Below are 17,374 nucleotides of genomic sequence, written 5' to 3'. Positions count from 1 at the left end.
ATGACACACAAGAAAAAAAATAAATAAAATTGAAAAATTAAATGAAAAACGTCATGATTATGAAATAGATAAAAAAAAAAACAAGCACATTTAGTAAAGTCCAAAACTACTAATCCATTTAAGAAGACAAGAAACCTTAAGAAAAATAGACGAAAAACATTTTAAAGAAACAAATAGGGGAAGAAAGATTATTCATTATAAATCAAAATTCAAGAAGAAGAAAATTAATAAAAGTAAATATGATGATAATTCCAGGAATAATTCCAAAGAATATAACAACTATAATTCCACTAATAATCGGTCAGAACATCGAAATAAATCCCATTAAGGCCCAAAACGGATGTCTTGTATTTAAAACAGGATCAATAGATATCCCGAATAATTTTGAATATCATTATCTAAGTGTAAACATAACAAAAACTGAACAAACCTTCGAAAGTCTTTTGAAAGAAGCTAATGAATTTAGTGACATAATACAAATCCGATATCTAGTAGAAAAACTTAAAAGAGAAATCAGTGGAATTACTTTAGTAAAACGCAGTAAGAGAGGTTTATTCAATATTATAGGATCAGTTTATAAATACCTATTCGGAACATTAGACCAAGATGATAAAGATGAAATGGAAGAAAAAATTAATACTTTAGTAGACACTAGTGTTCAGAACACCGATTTAAACATGGTTATCGATGTCATAAATAATGGAATTGATGTAATCAATAAATTAAAGGCAGACGGAGAAAGGGAACAACAAGTCAGCGTTTTAATATTTAATTTACATCACTTTACAGAATATGTAGAAGATATTGAATTAGGAATGCAGCTGACAAGATTAGGTTTATTCAATCCAAAATTATTAAAACATGATTATTAGAAAAACGTGAACCCTGAGAAATTGTTGAAAATCAAAACCTCCACTTGGCTTAAAATAGACACAAATGAAATTTTGATTGTTTCCCACATTCCTTCAAAGATAGTTAAAGCTCCCGTTTTTGAAATTATTCCTTATCCCAATGAACATAATAATATTTGAATAGAAAATATATTCGACAAATATTTCTTATATGACAATAAAGTATTTAATAAAGAAACAGAAAAAATTGTATTTGACGAATGTACAAATGAAATAATTAAACAAAAAAATACTGAATGCAAATATACCAAAACATATAAAAATTGATACGGGAGCGGGGTAAGAAATAAAACAAGAAAGAAATAGATACAATAACCAGAGACAGAAGACACCGTGAAGTGCATGTGGCGAAACACCGAAATTGGCCAATACAGTAACCAGCAACGAATTGGTCAGAGTAAGCAACTCATGAGAACATACAGCAGGCAATAGGTGTACGCAGCAATTAATATGAAACCTAGCAGAATCTAGAAGTGGGCCATTAAGCCAGAAAAAGGGGAAATGCTGTACCTAATTGGGAACACTTAGATGACCCGGAAGCAATACCACCGGTCTAAAACAGCCCCCACCTTAGGTCGAACAGAGACAGTCCAAGATAATTGCGAATCGGGCAGTCATAGTCCAAGATAATTGAGAACCGCGTAAAGTTCTCTACTGGCAAAAACAGTAATCGCGGAAGACCTATCCGAGTGATCGAATTTAGAACCCGATAGAAATATAACTTATATATCATGGGATCTACAACCTCGAAGGCATCCGACAACACGGCAACGTGAGGAACAACGTCGAAATTGTAGACCACAAGGAGGACATAACCAAAGTCTACAATGTTTTGTGCCTCATTACTGGACTCTTGATCCTTATGTTGAACTTATCCTGAACTTAATCCGGATGTACAAGCGATCTGTGCAGAGAAAAATTAAAGCTGCCACCGCCAATTGGCCAGAAAGGAGCCAGCACTAACATATAAACCCGTGCAAAAACAACAATTACTTCATTATTATTATTTCAATTTCGGCAAAACAATCAACAACACCCATCAATAATAAACAAAAAATTAAATGCAAGCCAAAGACCAAAGTTTTTATTTGTAATTGGAACCACCAGAAGAAACCTCAGCTAGAAGTGCTACCGTCAACCGTCGCGAATAACTTTTTTTCTTCTGTTTGTGAAATAAGACCAACATCGCGCAATTGCATAACATAATTTATTTATATAAATTAAGCCAACACTTTAGTAATAATGTTAAGTGAATTTGCACTAATATAAATATATTTATGCATATGTGTATAATTAATTTTCCAAACCCAGAATTCCACAATGAGAGCTCTCGTCGATGGAATTAAAAAGGGGTAAATGAGTTGCGTTCGACTTTCTTTCAAGCAAATGTATATATATATATATATATATATATATATACACATATGCGTATATACCTAGATCTATGTGCAACTTAATTATTTAGATATATATCTCATACATTTAATTTAAAGTCCTGTAAGATCCATATTATTATTTTTATAAATTAACTCAAAAATATTATTCTTAAAAATTTATTCATTCTCAACAGTCTTATTATAAGTTAATACAAATATTATATACACCGCGTAGAATATTTCCCAATTTAATTAATTTGGCACCCTAATTTACTCTTTTATTTGTCAATTAGATGCGCACCTTTTAAATGAAAAATCTTTTCAATAAATTATAATATGAAGCAGAACTCAATAATGTCTTGGTAAACGTTTATAAAAGGGGGAGCTGGCGCAAATGGAAAAACTCGGGTCAAGAACAATGACGTAACTTTCGACTGCCGACATTGACAATAGGGGATCGCATTGCAGTAACCGGCGGCGATCTATAGGCATACTGGAGGTATGAAGGGGCAGGGTAAAACAGCCACACGCTGCCGATCCAAATTCGGTCAAGCGCTCGAAGTAGCTAACTTGAGAAGCTTGTGGGCAGCGACGACAAATGACAAAACGAACTGAACGATCTCTATCTTTTTCTTAAGGCACGATAAATTTATTCTCGTTTCCAAAGAACCCACCCCATCCGGCGAGCTGAACCGGCACCCAGCGTGCCTACCCAGGACGCAACTCCCTCGGCCCAAGTCCTTTGGACTGGGCACTAATACACCGACGTAACAGAATTGGCGCCCAACGAAGGATTCTTCGCTTCCTTAGAACTAGGACTTTTAGCATCTGAAGATTTTTTGTTTTACGTATTTAAGGTTACGATTTCAAAATCGGAATACCGGATGTAGGGCATATCTGATAAATTACTTGCCAGACATAATTTTCAATTTTTCGGAACAAAGATAAAAAATAGTTTGTGTCCCCACCTAAAATTCCTCTTCGCAGGTATATTTAATTTAATTTTTTTTTTGTACATATAAAGTCCCCAACTTCAGCGACAGTCTGAATTGAGAGGCCTCGCAATCGGAACCTTGTCTCAGAATAGCGTGCGACTTTATGACTCTTTTCAATATCTTGTAAAATCATTTGTCTTTGTTTTATTAATAGAAAAATTTAATGCGTTTTAATTGAAAATGTTATAGTCCTTATATAATATTATCAAATCACGTGCAAGACCGACATAGCATTTTTAGGGAACCAACTTAATTTTTTTGGGTTTTCTCTGGCCGACGCTATCCGCTTGAACAAGGCAAGAACCAGGTCGCTTGAGAGGTTCGAGTCCAGAGGAAACCGATTGACCAAGAGGGGGGAGGGGGCGAACAGACCAGATCCGTACAAACCGACGCTATCCGTTTGAACCAGGCAAGAACCAGGGCGCTTGAGAGGTTCGAGTCTGTACGGATTCCACCAATACAAGGGCGGGAGGACTGAATCTATCTCTCTGGCCGACGCTATCCGCTTGTACTAGGCATGAACCTGGTCGCTCGAAAGGTCCGAGTCCAGAGAGAGAGGAAACAGGAAGACAATTTCTTTCGACTGTCTGAAATAAAGCTCTATTCGTCTGTCTGTGAGCAAGTCTACCTGTTTCCGACGACTGGGCGGGAGGGGGTTTCGGACAGTTCCTTCTACGGGGAATCAGCAATCCGGTGGAGGCTGTTGTCCTGGGAAGAGGTCAGAAGGACATGAATAGAACTGGTGTCTCCGGTGGAGACCAGTTGAATCCTATTATAAAATTCACTTGTTTAGGGACCTTTTTTATAACTTTTTGGGGGCTTCATTTCGAACGGTTTCTTGACCCATAAACAACATCCAATGCCAGCGAACCCGATTTAAAATTTCTGTATTTTTTTCATAATATAATTGTCAAATAAAACTGCGGTTGTATGCAAAATCAATCAAGCACATATATTTGTCCAGTCTTTTCGAGTCGCGTCTTGGCTCAAGTGTCTTTATCCTCGTCATTTGAATTGGTAATTTGAAGATTTACCTCAATTATTTTGAATTTTTATATTTTTCTGATTTAACAAAAAAAAAAAATTGTGGCAGGCGTGTGCCACTATCAAGGTTGATTATTGTTTATTTATTATTTAATTACTTCGGCACGAGCCAAAACCTTCAAATAAAAAGATAGGTCAGTAAATGGCAGGGAAGAGGTAGAAGGTATCGTTGACAATACCGCCTACTAGGACTGCAAGGGCTTCTACCTTAGCCGCAAGACAGGCCTGGAGAGCAAGACATACCGTGACAACTAGCGATCAACAGGCACAGGAACAGTCGGTCAGCTTTGGCAGCGAGCTAGATAATTTAGAAAGCCTGGCAGATTACCACAGTCCCACCATGGAGGAGTCGTCAGGAGCTGTAGGAGGTGAAAACGATTGCTTAGGACCGCCACAAGGAAGGTCCAGCGTGCTACCTAATACAGGAGCACGGTCTTGGCAGCCGGAGTCAGAAAACAGGCTGGGGCGAATGATGTCTGCGCTGATCATGCAAGGCAACGAGTTAAGGGCTACAGTCGCAACCCAGATTACTGAATTAAATACCCAGATAATTAATCTACAAATAAAAGTGGCAGAAGTAAGTGAATCACAATCAGATAATTCACAAAAAGCCGGAGACATGCCGGCACGAAACAGCACTTCTAGATCGCATGAAAGCAATGTATGGGTATACAGATGAACAGGTATTCCGAGAATTTCACTGTTTACTCACTGGATCCGCCAGCAAATGGTATTGGCAAATGCTCGAAGACAAAGCGGTTGACCATTATTTTGGGTACCACTCCTTAACCCGAGCAAAGACCAGAGCATTTTCGACATCTGAGAACGACTAAGTCACCATAAAAGAATTAATGGAACAACGACAGGGATATAACGAGAGTTTGGAGGATTATATTTCTGCGATGCACAATTTGCAGTTTAAACTAAGAAATAAGATTCCAGAATCCAACCTTGTGGAGATGGGAGCCTTTTTGTTGGCGTCAAGCATATCTACATTAGCCGAGCTTAGGAGGGAAGGAATACGTTTCGAAAAATGGTTGAAGGACAAGAGGTCGCGCCCACGGCAAGTTAACGAGATCATAAATGAATCGGAAGAAGGACAACCGGCCACCGAAGGGTGCTGGAATGATAAAGCCAGCAAGAGGAAATACATTTCGTCAAAACTTGGACAAGAAAACCTTGGAGTCAAGGGGAACAGAACCCGGAGGAGAATGCACGTCCCCGTTTCATACATACCTTTGCTATACGTGCAATAAGCCGGCGGACTTTTATCGCCATCGTAAAATTTTAGACGGAACAGGGTGCCAAGCCCGTTTCCATGCAACGCAGTGTCACTATTGTGGTAAAAACGACTCTTCTCACTCTACTAACTTTTCTTTTTTACGGAAAGATCTGATCGGGGAGCCGGGGACGACCGGTCAGAAAAACGACACCCCGAGACAATAAAAGAGGCGGCCTCGAGCCCCGCACAGATATCGTCTCATAAGACATGGTATCGGCGTAAGGCAGAGTACGAGGAGGCTCTCGCCCGTATCTTTAATACGGCACAAGGGGAAGAAGACGAAAGGGGTAACCGGAAGAATAAGAAACTTCGACACCTACACCAGACCCTGGAGACTGCACGGAAACTTAAAAGAAAATTAGTTGCGTCTATCATCAGCCTGAAAAATGACAACCGCTTTTTTGCCAAGACGAAAGTAGACGGCGAAGAGATTGCAGCCTTATTAGATACAGGGGCGAGTGCCAACTGCATTGGCAAAGAAGCAGAGCTGTTTTTACAACGGAGGCAGCATAAGGTGCAGAGGTTAACCAGACAAAACGTACAAACGGCCTGTGGGGGGAAAACTCAAGTTACAGGCATGATCATTAATCACTCTGCCAGTGGAATGGGAAGGCGAAACAAGAGAATTGAAATTTTTAATAGTGCCTGCTCTACAGCAACACTTTTATTTCGGAATAGAATTCTGGGAGGAATTTAAATTGCCTTTACCGGGAAAACGCCTATTAGAGATTGCGGAAGTAGATACAGTAGCGCCAGAAGAAGAGAATCCCGAACGCCCCGAAACTGCATACACCCCACACAAACTTACCGAGCAACAGGAAAGCACCCTTAAAAAAGTAGTCAACACCTTTCCACCCTGTACAGATATGGGCTTAGGGAAAACCGAGTTAGAAAAACATGTCATAGAGGTTACACAGGAGAATTTACCTATCAAGCAGAGGCATTATCCCATCTCACCAGCAAAACAGAAACTGGAATTTGCCGAACTCGACCGAATGATAAAAGTAGGGGTAATAGAGGAAAGTAATAGTAGTTGGAGTTCCCCTGTGACCTTAGGGCAAAAGGGCCCCAAAAATCGCCTTTGCTTAGACGCCTGCAAAGTTAATGCCCGGACTGTAAAGGACGCATACCCGTTACCACACATAGAGGGTCTACTAAGTCGTCTACAAGAAACGTTCTTTATATCCGCTATCGACCTGAAAGATGCATTTTGGCAAATACCGCTGGAACAGCTTTCACAGTGCCAGGACGACCTTTGTACCAATTTACCGTCATGCCGTTCGGCCTATGTAATGCTGCCCAACGAATGTGCAGACTGATGGACAAAGTAATTCCAGCAGCATTAAGAGAATTCGTATTTGTGTATCTGGATGATTTACTGGTCTGTTCTCCAACTTTTGAAGAACATTTGGATATGTTGCGGCAGGTCAGTGATTGCTTGAGGAGAACAAAATTAACAATCAATGTGGCAAAAAGTAAGTTCTGTTACAGCCAAGCTAAATACCTGGGATATGTAGTAGGTGGGAGTTGCATAAAAACCGATCCAGCAAAAATAAAGGCTATTCGAGAATTCCCACAGCCAATATCCGCTAAGCAGATGCGGAGATTTTTGGGAATGACAGGGTGGTACCGGCGTTTTATACAAAATGACGCTCAAACAACAGCACCGCTTCATGAAAGTCTCAAAAAGGACCGAGTCAGGAAATATGAGTTCGATAAAGATGGCATTAAAGCCTTTGAGTCACTGAAGATCAGCCTGGTATCAGCACCTGTATAAACAACACCGGATTTTTCAAAACCTTTCACGATTCAGTGCGATGCATCGACAACCGGAGTCGGAGGGGTGTTATTCCAGACAGATGAAGAGGGTGGCGAGCATCCTATCGCATACATGTCCCCGAAGCTGGACAAAGCCCAAAGGAACTACAGCATCACTGAACTTGAATGTTTATCGGCAGTATTGAGCATCAGAAAGTTCCGCCCATCCATTGAAGGAATGCCATTCAAGGACCAACAGATCATGCTAGTTTAAAGTGGCTCATGGGCCAGAAAGATTTATCAGGCAGACTTGCATGGTGGAGTTTGAAACTACAGGCCTTTGATTTTGAAATCGAACATCGAAAAGGGTCACAAAATGTGGTCCCAAATGCGCTTTCACGGGTACATATGGATGAAGTAACATAGGGACTTAGGGATGCGGCAGAGGTTAACATCGACTTACAATCAGCAGCTTTCCAATCAAAAGAATACAAAGAGTTAGTTCAGCTGTTGAAAAATACACAAACGTCCTAAGGATACGTGAATAAGAGGTTAGGATTCCGAACAGGCGAAATAATTAACAAGGACCGTGCTTGGAAGCTGTGGGTTCCAGAGGAACTTCGGCAAGACCTAGTTCATCAGGCACACCATTCGCAAGTGGCAGGTCATGGCGATATATACAAAACTTTGGCTCGATTAAGGCAGTTATATTACTAGCCCGCAATGACGGTGGATGTACAAAGAACTTGTAAGAATTGAGAAATTTGCAGAGTCAGCTAAACAACGAACAAATCCAGCAGACCGCTAATGGGAAAACAATAAATAACTGAACGGCCAGGGAAAAGACTTTACATTGATTTCATGGGACCATATCCCCGGACCAAATCCGGAAACACCGTGATCTTTGTGTGTCTGGACCATTTCACCAAATTCGTCTGGCTAGAGGCAATGCGAAAAGCAACCGCAACAGCCGTAGGAACCTTTCTCGAAAGAAACATTTTATTCATCAATTCGGAGTGCCAGAATAAATTCACTCCGATAACGGTAAGCAATTTGTGTCGTCAACATTTGCCGAATAAGTCAGCCAATATGGAATCTGACACGTTCAAACGGGCTTTTATTCGCCACAAGCGAATGCTGCAGAACGAGTAAACCGATTCGTGCTACAAATGTTCGGGTCAGCTACGGACAAAGACCAGCGGCATTGGGTCACACACCTGAGTCGGATCGCGTGTACACTACGAAGTGGCTATCACGAAGCTTTGGGACTGGAACCATATTATGCAATGTTTGGGACCAACATGGTCACACACGCAAGTGCGTATCCGATCATGAGACATATCGGCGGCCTATCAGCAACAGATTAAGCTCTATGCTTGGCGGATAAAATGGAACTAGTACGGAGTGTAGTTAAACAAGGATTAGCTCGGGCACACGAAAAAGCTGAAAGAACGTATAATACCCGCAGCAAGGAAATTGAATTTGCACTAGGTCAGGTGGTATACCGAAAAAACTACAAGCAGAGTAACCGAATGGATGGGTATAATGCAAAGCTAGGGCCCAATCGGGTACGTTGTCTCATACTTGGACGCAAGGGAGGGTCGCTGTACGAATTAGGAAATTTGGTTGGAAAAAGTATTGGAGTATATCATTCCAAAGACCTTTTCGCTGTTTGAAACTGGTTGAAAACCAACAGCGATCAGTGCAATTGTACTACTGAGCGAGGAAGGAACGTTTTGCCGGAGCAAATAGTAAAAAGAAAAAAAAAAAAAAGAAGAAGATAAAACTTATACAAGAAATCGAAATCACGAGGGAGGCCGTGAAGAAGCATCTTGAAAGGTGTGAGGCTGAGGGAAGACCCCTCCCCTCAGAAGGCGACGCTCGGGACCGCAGAGACATAGCGGTGGACGAGCGGGAGAGACTCGCCAGGGCTGATACTGCCCTAGAAGATACGCTGCAGGCAACGCAGCGGGAAATTGAGAAGACCATGGCAAGGATAAAGGCCGACTACATACGCCTCAACGAACTAGTACGGCTGAAAGACGCCACACAGCGGGACCTGCGGATATGGAAGGAGGACTACCGCCGGGCACGGCTAGAGACTCCGCACTTCGAAGCGATGTTTGAATACATCCACGCGAAGAATGAGCGGATCCGGCGAGAAAGATAATTTGCAATTCGCCGGCGGCAGAGGAGGCAAACTCTGACGACTACGAGCCGACCCCGGCAAGACGGCGTTTATCAATGTAAAAAGAAAAAATATGTTCTATCTTATCAAATAAATAAAAACAAAAAAAAAATATATATATTTGTCACCTGACCTTTTTCTATTTTTTTGTTGAGGGCAAATTAATGATAACAATAGCCCGGATATCTCAGACAATAGAGCGTGAGACTCCTAAATCCCAGGGTATGGGTCGAGGCCACACGTTAGGGCAATAACAACTTAATTACAATCGCTCCTCGTAGGTTTTTTTGCGAGTGCATTCCATGCTGAATCAGCATCGACGACCCTCGAGCGTGTTACGGGAGCGGGGTAAGAAATAAAACAAGAAAGAAATAGATACAATAACCAGAGACAGAAGACACCGTGAAGTGCAGGTGGCGAAACACCGAAATCGGCCAATACAGTAACCAGCAACGAATTGGTCAGAGTAATAGGTGTACGCAGCAATTAATATGAAACCTAGCAGAATCTAGAAGTGGGCTATTAAGCCAGAAAAAGGGGAAATGCTGTACCTTAGTGGGAACACTTAGATGACCCGGATGCAATACCACCGGTATAAAAGAGCCCCCACCTTAGGTTCGAACAGAGACAGTCCAAGATAATTGCGAATCGGGCAGTCATAGTCCAAGATAATTGAGAATCGGGAGAAACGACCACGGAACCGCGTTAAGTCCTCTACTGGCAAAAACAGTAACCGCGGAGGACCTATCCGTGTGATCGAATTTAGAACCCGATAGAAATATAACTTATATATCATGGGATCTACAACCTCGAAGGCATCCGACAAAACGGCAAACGTGGTGAACAACGTCGAAATTGTAGACCACAAGGAGGACATAAACAAAGTCTACAATGTTTTGTGTCTCATTACTGGACTCTTGATCCTTATGTTGAACTTATCCTGAACTTAGTCCGGATGTACAAGCGATCTGTGCAGAGTCGTCGGGACCACGGACACGAGCTGGAGAAAATTAAAGCTGCCACCGCCAATTGGCCAGAAAGGAGCCAGCACTAACATATCAACCCGTGCAAAAACAACAATTACTTCATTATTATTATTTCAATTTCGGCAAAACAATCAACAACACCCATCAATAATAAACAAACAATTATATGCAAGCCAAGACCAAAGTTTTTATTTGTAATTGGAACCACCAGAAGAAACCTCAGCTAGAAGTGCTACCGTCAACCGTCGCGAGTGCCGTTTTCACTCTTTTCTTCCCCGCAATTCGTATCACAATCAAGCGAATAACTTTTTTTCTTCTGTTTGTGAAATAAGACCAACATCGCGCAATTGCAAAACATAATTTTTTTTATATAAATTAAGCCAACACTTTAGTAATAATGTTAAGTGAATTTGCACTAATATAAATATATTTATGCATATGTGTATAATTAATTTTCCAAACCCAGAATACCACAATGAGAGCTCTCGTCGATGGAAATAAAAGGCGTAAGTGAGTTGCGTTCGACTTACTTCCAAGCAAATGTATATATATATATATTTACACATATGCGTATATACCTAGATCTATGTGCAACTTAAACATTTAGATATATATCTAATCCTTATACATTAAATTTAAAGTCCTGTAAGATCCATATTATTATTTTTATAAATTAACTCAAAAATATTATTCTTAAAAATTTATTCTTTCTCAACAGTTTTATTATAAGTTAATACAAATATTATATACACCGCGTAGAATATTTCCCAATTTAATTAATTTGGCACCCTAATTTACTCTTTTATTTGTCAATTAAATGCGCACCTTTTAAATGAAAAATCTTTTCAATAAATTATAATATGACGCAGAACTCAATAATGTCTTGGTAAACGTTTATAAACGGGGGAGCTGGCGCATATGGAAAAACTCGGGTCAAGAACAATGACGTAACTTTCGACTGCCGACATTGACAATAGGGGATCGCATTGCAGTAACCGGCGGCGATCCATAGGCATAGTGGAGGTATGAAGGGGCAGGGTAAAACAGCCACACGCTGCCGATCCAAATTCGGTCAAGCGCTCGAAGGAGCTAACTTGAGAAGCTTGTGGGCAGCGACGACAAATGACAAAACGAACTGAACGATCTCTATCTTTTTCTTAAGGCACGATAAATTTATTCTCGTTATGTAGGGGAGGGAGTGGTTTCCAAAGAACCCACCCCATCCGGCGAGCTGAACCGGCACCCAGCGTGCCTACCCAGGACGCAACTCCCTCGGCCCAAGTCCATTGGACTGGGCACTAATACACCGACGTAACAGAATTGGCGCCCAACGAAGGATTCTTCGCTTCCTTAGAACTAGGACTTTTAACATCTGAAGATTTTTTGTTTTACGTATTTAAGGTTACGATTTCAAAATCGGAATACCGGATGTAGGGCATATCTGTTAATTACTTGCCAGACATAATTTTCAATTTTTCGGAACAAAGATAAAAAATATTTTGTGTCCCCACCTAAAATTCCTCTTCGCAGGTATATTTAATTTAATTTTTTTTTTGTACATATAAAGTCCCCAACTTCAGCGACAGTCTGAATTGAGAGGCCTCGCAATCGGAACCTTGTCTCAGAATAGCGTGCGACTTTATGACTCTTTTCAATATCTTGTAAAATCATTTGTCTTTGTTTTATTAATAGAAAAATTTAATGCGTTTTAATTGAAAATGTTATAGTCCTTATATAATATTATCAAATCACGTGCAAGACCGACATAGCATTTTTAGGGAACCAACTTAATTTTTTTGGGTTTTCCCTGGCCGACGCTATCCGCTTGAACAAGGCAAGAACCAGGTCGCTTGAGAGGTTCGAGTCCAGAGGAAACCGACTGACCAAGAGGGGGGAGGGGGCGAACAGACCAGATCCGTACAAACCGACGCTATCCGTTTGAACCAGGCAAGAACCAGGGCGCTTGAGAGGTTCGAGTCTGTACGGATTCCACCAATACAAGGGCGGGAGGACTGAATCTATCTCTCTGGCCGACGCTATCCGCTTGTACTAGGCATGAACCTTGTCGCTCGAGACGTTCGAGTCCAGAGAGAGAGGAAACAGGAAGGCAATTTCTTTCGTCTGTCTGAAATAAAGCTCTATTCGTCTGTCTGTGAGCAAGTCTACCTGTTTCCGACGACTGGGCGGGAGGGGGTTTCGGACAGTTCCTTCTACGGGGAATCAGCAATCCGGTGGAGGCTGTAGTCCTGGGAAGAGGTCAGAAGGACATGAATAGAACTGGTGTCTCCGGTAGAGACCAGTTGAATCCTATTATAAAATTCACTTGTTTTGGGACCTTTTTTATTAATTTTTGGGGGCTTCATTTCGAACGGTTTCTTGACCCATAAACAACTTCCAATGCCAGCGAACCCGATTTAAAAATTTCTGTATTTTTTTCATAATATAATTGTCAAATAAAACTGCGGTTGTATGCAAAATCAATCAAGCACATATATTTGTCCAGTCTTTTCGAGTCGCGTCTTGGCTCAAGTGTCTTTATCCTCGTCATTTGAATTGGTAATTTGAAGATTTACCTCAATTATTTTGAATTTTTATATTTTTCTGATTTAACAAAAAAAAAAAATTGTGGCAGGCGTGTGCCACTATCAAGGTTGATTATTGTTTATTTATTATTTAAATACTTCGGCACGAGCCAAAACCTTCAAATAAGAAGATAGGTCAGTAAATGGCAGGGAAGAGGTAGAAGGTATCGTTGACAATACCGCCTACTAGCACTGCAAGGGCTTCTACCTTAGCCGCAAGACAGGCCTGGAGAGCAAGACATACCGTGACAACTAGCGATCAACAGGCACAATTTAGGAAGCCTGGCAGATTACCACAGTCCCACCATGGAGGAGTCGTCAGGAGCTGTAGGGGGTGAAAACGATTGCTTAGGACCGCCACAAGGAAGGTCCAGCGTGCTACCTAATACAGGAGCACGGTCTTGGCAGCCGGAGTCAGAAAACAGGCTGGAGCGCTGTCTGCGCTGATCATGCAAGGCAACGAGTTAAGGGCTACAGTCGCAACCCAGATTACTGAATTAAATACCCAGATAATTAATCTACAAATGAAAGTGGCAGAAGTAAGTGAATCACAATCAGATAATTCACAAAAAGCCGGAGACATGCCGGCACAAAACAGCACTTCTAGATCGCATGAAAGCAATGTATGGGTATACAGATGAACAGGTATTCCGAGAATTTCACTGTTTACTCACTGGATCCGCCAGCAAATGGTATTGGCAAATGCTCGAAGACAAAGCGGTTGACCATTATTTTGGGTACCACTCCTTATCCCGAGCAAAGACCAGAGCATTTTCGACATCTGAGAACGACTAAGTCACCATAAAAGAATTAATGGAACGACGACAGGGATATAACGAGAGTTTGGAGGATTATATTTCTGCGATGCACAATTTGCAGTTTAAACTAAGAAATAAGATTCCAGAATCCAACCTTGTGGAGATGGGAGCCTTTTTGTTGGCGTCAAGCATATCTACATTAGCCGAGCTTAGGAGGGAAGGAATACGTGTCGAAAAATGGTTGAAGGACAAGAGGTCGCGCCCACGGCAAGTTAACGAGATCATAAATGAATCGGAAGAAGGATACGAGGCCGATGACTACCAAGTAGAGGCTATTCAGAACAACCGGCCACCGAAGGGTGCTGGAATGATAAAGCCAGCAAGAGGAAATACATTTCGTCAAAACTTGGACAAGAAAACCTTGGAGTCAAGGGGAACAGAACCCGGAGGAGAATGCACGGGATGAAGACGAAAGGGGTAACCGGAAGAATAAGAAACTTCGACACCTACACCAGACCCTGGAGACTGCACGGAAACTTAAAAGAAAATTAGTTGCGTCTATCATCAGCCTGAAAAATGACAACCGCTTTTTTGCCAAGACGAAAGTAGACGGCGAAGAGATTGCAGCCTTATTAGATACAGGGGCGAGTGCCAACTGCATTGGCAAAGAAGCAGAGCTGTTTTTACAACGGAGGCAGCATAAGGTGCAGAGGTTAACCAGACAAAACGTACAAACGGCCTGTGGGGGTAAAACTCAAGTTACAGGCATGATCATTGATCACTCTGCCAGTGGAATGGGAAGGCGAAAGAAGAGAATTGAAATTTTTAATAGTGCCTGCTCTACAGCAACACTTTTATTTCGGAATAGAATTCTGGGAGGAATTTAAATTGCCTTTACCGGGAAAACGCCTATTAGAGATTGCGGAAGTAGATACAGTAGCGCCAGAAGAACAGAATCCCGAACGCCCCATAACTGCATACACCCCACACAAACTTACCGAGCAACAGGAAAGCACCCTTAAAAAAGTAGTCAACACCTTTCCATCCTGTACAGATATGGGCTTAGGGAAAACCGAGTTAGAAAAACATGTCATAGAGGTTACACAGGAGAATTTACCTATCAAGCAGAGGCATTATCCCATCTCACCAGCAAAACAGAAACTGGTATTTGCCGAACTCGACCGAATGATAAAAGTAGGGGTAATAGAGGAAAGTAATAGTAGTTGGAGTTCCCCTGTGACCTTAGGGCAAAAGGGCCCCAAAAATCGCCTTTGCTTAGACGCCCGCAAAGTTAATGCCCGGACTGTAAAGGACGCATACCCGTTACCACACATAGAGGGTCTACTAAATCGTCTACAAGAAACGTTCTTTATATCCGCTATCGACCTGAAAGATGCATTTTGGCAAATACTGCTGGAAGCTAAAAGTAGAGAACAGCTTTCACAGTGCCAGGACGACCTTTGTACCAATTTACCGTCATGCCGTTCGGCCTATGTAATGCTGCCCAACGAATGTGCAGACTGATGGACAAAGTAATTCCAGCAGCATTAAGAGAATTCGTATTTGTGTATCTGGATGATTTACTGGTCTGTTCTCCAACTTTTGAAGAACATTTGGATATGTTGCGGCAGGTCAGTGATTGCTTGAGGAGAACAAAATTAACAATCAATGTGGCAAAAAGTAAGTTCTGTTACAGCCAAGCTAAATACCTGGGATATGTAGTAGGTGGGAGTTGCATAAAAACCGATCCAGCAAAAATAAAGGCTATTCGAGAATTCCCACAGCCAATATCCGCTAAGCAGATGCGGAGATTTTGGGGAATGACAGGGTGGTACCGGCGTTTTATACAAAATTACGCTCAAACAACAGCACCGCTTCATGAAAGTCTCAAAAAGAACCGAGTCAGGAAATATGAGTTCGATGAAGATGGCATTAAAGCCTTTGAGGCACTGAAGATCAGCCTGGTATCAGCACCTGTATAAACAACACCGGATTTTTCAAAACCTTTCACGATTCAGTGCGATGCATCGACAACCGGAGTCGGAGGGGTGTTGTTCCAGACAGATGAAGAGGGTGGCGAGCATCCTATCGCATACATGTCCCCGAAGCTGGACAAAGCCCAAAGGAACTACAGCATCACTGAACTTGAATGTTTATCGGCAGTATTGAGCATCAGAAAGTTCCGCCGAAAGTTGGTGGAGTTTGGAACTACAGAGAGGTTAACATCGACTTACAATCAGCAGCTTTCCAATCAAAAGAATACAAAGAGTTAGTTCAAGCTGTTGAAAAATACACAAACGTCCTAAGGATACGTGAATAAGAGGTTAGGATTCCGAACAGGCGAAATAATTAACAAGGACCGTGCTTGGAAGCTGTGGGTTCCAGAGGATCTTCGGCAAGACCTAGTTCATCAGGCACACCATTCGCAAGTGGCAGGTCATGGCGATATATACAAAACTTTGGCTCGATTAAGGCAGTTATATTACTAGCCCGCAATGACGGTGGATGTACAAAGAACTGTTAAGAATTGAGAAATTTGCAGAGTCAGCTAAACAACGAACAAATCCAGCAATCCATTTTCATCAATTCGGAGTGCCAGAATAAATTCACTCCGATAACGGTAAGCAATTTGTGTCGTCAACATTTGCCGAATTAGTCAGCCAATATGGAATCTGACTCGTTCGAACGGGCTTTTATTCGCCACAAGCGAATGCTGCAGAACGAGTAAACCGATTCGTGCTACAAATGTTCGGGTCAGCTACGGACAAAGACCAGCGGCAGTGGGTCACACACCTGAGTCGGATCGCGTGTACACTACGAAGTGGCTATCACGAAGCTTTGAGACTGGAACCATATTATGCAATGTTTGGGACCAACATGGTCACACACGCAAGTGCGTATCCGATCATGAGACATATCGGCGGCCTATCAGCAACAGATTAAGCTCTATGCTTGGCGGATAAAATGGAACTAGTACGGAGTGTAGTTAAACAAGGATTAGCTCGGGCACACGAAAAAGCTGAAAGAACGTATGATACCCGCAGTAAGGAAATTGAATTTGCACTAGGTCAGGTGGTATACCGAAAAAACTACAAGCAGAGTAACCGAATGGATGGGTATAATGCAAAGCTAGGGCCCAATCGGGTACGGTGTCTCATAATTGGACGCAAGGGAGGGTCGCTGTACAAATTAGGAAATTTGGTTGGAAAAAGTATTGGAGTATATCATTCCAAAGACCTTTTCGCTGTTTGAAACTGGTTGAAAACCAACAGCGATCAGTGCAATTGTACTACTGAGCGAGGAAGGAACGTTTTGCCGGAGCAAATAGTAAAAAGAAAAAAAAAAGAAGAAGAAGATAAAACTTATACAAGAAATCGAAATCACGAGGGAGGCCGTGAAGAAGCAGCTTGAAAGGTGTGAGGCTGAGGGAAGACCCCTCCCCTGAGAAGGCGACGCTCGGGACCGCACAGACATAGCGGTGGACGAGCGGGAGA

Source organism: Drosophila gunungcola, unplaced genomic scaffold (assembly GCF_025200985.1).
Source record: "Drosophila gunungcola strain Sukarami unplaced genomic scaffold, Dgunungcola_SK_2 000010F, whole genome shotgun sequence".
NCBI lineage: Eukaryota > Metazoa > Arthropoda > Insecta > Diptera > Drosophilidae > Drosophila > Drosophila gunungcola.
Note: the sequence above shows the minus strand (reverse complement) of the source record.